Here is a 4,918-nt window from a genome sequence, read left to right as displayed (position 1 = left end):
CAGTAGGAAGGCCTTTATTACATGGGAAATTTCAGTCCTGTTGCAAAGATGGTTACAGTGAGATCAGTAGTGGCCTTGGTTACAGCTTCTCAGGGGTTCATCTTCCAAATGAATGTCCACAATGTTTTTCTTCAAGGTGATCTGTTAGAGGAAGTTTATATGCTTGTTCATGATGACTTTTCAAGCCAGGGGGAGTGAAAACAAGTTTGTAAACTTCACAAATATTTATATGGGCTCAAATAAGCCCCTAAACAGTGGAGTATATAACTGACTCAAGCACTGCTAGATCTTGGCTTTCACCAATCTCATTATGACTATTCTTTGTTCACACATGTACTTGGCACTAATATTGTTTTGGTATTAGTCTATGTTGATGAATTATTGGTTACTGGCAGCAATTTAGAACTTATTAAGGAGGCAAGACTGAATCTACAGAACAAATTTAAGATGAAGGACCTAGGAGAATTGAAGTACTTTCTTGGTATTGAATTCTCTAGATCAGAAAAGGGAATACACATGTGTCAGAGGAAGTATGCTTTAGAATTAGTGTCTGAAATAGGGCTAGCAGGAAGCAAACCAGCACTCACACCCCTAGAATTCAATCACAAACTGACTTCTATGGAGCATAACAACATTATCAACAAGGATATATATGTGAATGACAGACAGCTTGAAGACAAAGGTAGTTATCAAAGGATGGAAGACTGCTCTACTTGACCATGACCAGGCCTAATCTCGCTTTTGTAGTTCAAGTGTTAAGTCAATATATGCATGATCAAAAGCAATCCCATTTTGAAGCTGCCCTCAGGGTAGTAAGGTATATCAAGAGTACACCAGGACTTGGCTTGCTTATGCCATCTTCGTGAAGCAATAAGCTAACTGCTTATTGTGACTCGAATTGGTGAGCTTGTGTAGAGTCCAGAAAATCACTTACAAGTTATGGAGTGAAGTTTGGTGATGCATTTAATAACTCAAAAAATCAAAAAAACAAGAAATAATCTCTAGAAGTTATGTTGAAGCTTGTCACGAACCCAATGGCTTCCACAGTTGCAGAAATCACATTGTTAACTGGCTTAAGGAACTCGGATCTTGTACCTCTCGCTCAGTCTTCTATAATCATAACTAGGTGAGCCACATGACATATTAACAAACTCTATGCCTCAATAATACCATGAAAGAACAAAACATATAAATTGATTGTCATTTTATATCAACATCCTCATTACTATGCATCACATTAGTACCATAACTTGCAGTTTTGCTCAATATAGAGAATATACAGGCCTCAACATGAAGACATCTGGTTGTCATGCTTGGAATGAAAAATCTTTTTCTAACATCATATAGGGGATTGAAGAAGTGGGGTCCAATGGATCATGGATATAACTTAATACACAGTTAGTTATATTTGTTAGGAATTAGTTAGAAGTCAAAGCTATAATTAGTTAGTCAAAGTATGATCAACATAAGTCGGTTAGTGTAAGTGTGTACACACACATATATATACACACACACGCGCACACACACACACACATTTACTCTCTAGTTTACATTTGAGATTTTGTATATTGAGATATTTTCAGTTTCAGCTTATGAATGAAGCACAACTCCATTTCCTCTTCTTCTTCCTTGATTTACTTTCCTCATTCTCTGATTTGATGAGCCATCTCTTATACGTCCCCTTTAAAAAAATCTTTAAAAAATGATTTTAACTAGAAAATTTTTGTTGGAAAGAACCTTGCCATTTTTAATGTTTACTTATATAGTAGTTTGTAGTCCGAGCAAATTTATTGTCGGTGTTTCACTTATAGGCAAGAGCTAGCCATGACAAGGGGCAACAAGCAAGTTATAGATTCTTCGTCATTCTTTACCAAGGCTTAGTATTATCCATACCCAACTGCAGTCGTGTGCGCGCGATAAGTATCGTACCCGGCCATATAAGCTCGGTGTTACATAATAGCCATACATAGGTATATACGTACACATAAGAGTGCTTAAGTAACGTCAACATCATCCTTGTCATTATTACTATTATCATCATCGTTCTTATCATTATCGTTTTGAAGAGCTTTCACTGAAGGTATCTCAAAAATATCGAAAGTCATGAACGTTCTAGTATTTCTAGGAATAGGACATTTCGAACATATTAGATGGCATCTCTAGAATTTGTCTTGTCATCACAATCGTTATCATTATCATCACAATAAACATTGTCAACGATATCAAGAGAATCTCGAGGGTCATAAGCTTACAGGATTTATAGGAATAGGAATAGCGTGTATACCTTGTATAGACGCAAAATGAGGAAAACATGCCTTTAGAAAAAAGGGTTAGCCTTACATACCTTTACGTCTTCTTAACTACTTAAATTTCATCTCCAAAGCTTGAGAAATCTACATATAAAAGGATTTATACCGTGGTTAAGTCTTAGAGGCCTTTGTTAAATTCGAACTAGAATAATTCATGAGCTAACGAAAATTGGGCAACATTTCCCCTATTTCATCGACCTCTACCATATTGCAAAACAACTCCCAAGCAACTATAATAACATTCATGATATCATAATCAAGTAATCACATTCCATTAAGTCTTCAAAATTCATTCTCATATTCAACTTCACACCAACCCTTTGCACATTTTCATACAACACTTCCTTGTCATCATTAATAACTTTCATACCAAGATTATATCTATAGCATACTAAGAATCATGACTCAAGTTAGTTTACTACTAAAAAATATCATGAAATCTACATTTGAACCTCATCTTCTACTTCCTCCCTTCACCCATGTTATTCAACAACCAAACATGCTTAATAACATGAAATAGACATGAAAACTAACCTTTTATCTCATAAGAACGAGCTCAAATTATCAACTTGAATGAAACCCTAGCTTCAACACCCAAGTTATTCTTGAAGCTTAAAAAACCTCATGAGTCTCCTAACACATGGGTGTCTTGATTTTTGCTATTTGATCCTTGATTTCCCTTGAGTTTGAGTGGAATATGCTTGAGAGAAAGTTCTAGAGCTGTAAGAGTTTTGGGAGAAGTGGGAAATGAAAAATAAGAGCAAGGGTCGTCTCTTTATAAAAAATAAAAATAAAGCTACCCGACCAATTATACGGATACGTATAAGTGAACCGTATAATTCTACCATAAAAATACCATCCTCTAGAAGGGTTATACGAACCATTTATACGGGCTGTATAACTTATACGGTCCGTATAAGTGGTCGTACAACCTATAGTTTTTCGAAACTTTCTCTCGACGATTCGTTTGACTTCCAATTCTTGTAGAACCTTCTTGGCACTTATATAACACTTCATTAACCATACAATAGGTCCTATAGTAGCCCCTCAAGACATTACTAAATAGGCATCAAATCAACTACTCACAAAACCTTTCCAAACACGTTTTGCGTCTCACTTCCTTTGACTAACTTAGTTCCATCGATTCATACGACTTCAAAATCTTAGGGTATGCTCTTAAAACTATTAGATACTCTCCTAAATCTCATAAGGACTCCATCTTCATCTTAAGCTCACATTAGTCTACTCACAAGGCAACAATCTAGAATCTGCGAGATGTAACAAAGCTCAATTCAAAATCATGGCTTCCACGGTTGTTAGAATCACACTGTTAATTGGCTTGTTCAAGGAACTTGGATTTTGTATTCCTACCCTAGCTCAAGTCTTTTGTGACAGTAAAGCTGCTATACAAATAGCAGCTCATCCCATTTCCCATGAAAGAACAAAACATATAGATATTGATTGTCATTTTATAAGGAAAAAAGAATACAAGCATGACACATTACTACTCATTATATTAGTACCAAGGAACAACTTGCAGATCTGCTCACTAATGGATTATGCAGGCCTCAACATGAACATTTGGTTGTCAAGCTTGGAATGAAAAATCATTTTTCTTCCTTCAGCTTGAAGGGGATTGAAGAAGTGGGGTCCAATGGATGCAAGGTGGATATAACTTAAACACTAGTTAGCTGTATTTGTTAGGAATTAGTTAGAAGTCAAAGTTGTAATTAGTTAGTGATTAACATAAGTTGGTTAGTGTAAGTGTATATATATATATACATGTACTCTCTAGTTTACATTTGAGCTTTTGTATATTGAGATATTTTCAGTTTCAGCTTATGAACGAAGCACAACTCCATTTCCTCTTCTTCTTCCTTGATTTGCTTTCCTCATTCTCTGATTTCCATGGCTGATCTCTTCAACATTAACGTCCCTGCTTTAAAAAATCTTTAAAAAATGATTTTAACTCAAAAATTTTTGTTGGGAAGAACTTCTGTTGCCCATCACACGTAAGTTATAGCTTGTGCCTATAAGACAAAACTTGTGGTCAGCTGAACAAATTTATTGTCTTGAAATATTCTGAAGTTCTATCTTACAGGCAAGAGCTAGAACTTATGACTAATGGACAAAAACAAGCATCATCAAGAGATTCTTCGTCATTCTTTTCAAGGGTTTGTTCGTAATTTCAGAATTCAAAATTTTGTTAACAAAAAGAGGTCGCTGCCCAATGTAGCAAAAATGAGCCAGACATCCTAATTTTACTTAGTTCTATCTCTACAAATTCGATTTAGTAATAATAATAAGAGAAAAGTTTAAATATGTCATCGAACTATTTGAGATGGCATATTTATGTTATTCGTTAATAGTTGGGCTCAATTATGTCATCCTTGTGATCAAAAGTGCACATTCGTGCCATTTACCATTAATGGCTCAAATGACCGGATTTTTTTAGGGAAAATTTTAGTAATGTACAATTTAACATACAAAAATTTCATTTTTTAATAATTTTAAATTACAAACTTGACCCAAAAAATTATGGCGCAAATTTTTATATTTAAAAAGTTTCAAAATGTAAAACTTTATAAATTTATAACTATGGAAACGTA

Source organism: Lycium ferocissimum, chromosome 2 (genome assembly GCF_029784015.1).
Source record: "Lycium ferocissimum isolate CSIRO_LF1 chromosome 2, AGI_CSIRO_Lferr_CH_V1, whole genome shotgun sequence".
Taxonomy (NCBI): Eukaryota; Viridiplantae; Streptophyta; class Magnoliopsida; order Solanales; family Solanaceae; genus Lycium; species Lycium ferocissimum.
Note: the sequence above shows the minus strand (reverse complement) of the source record.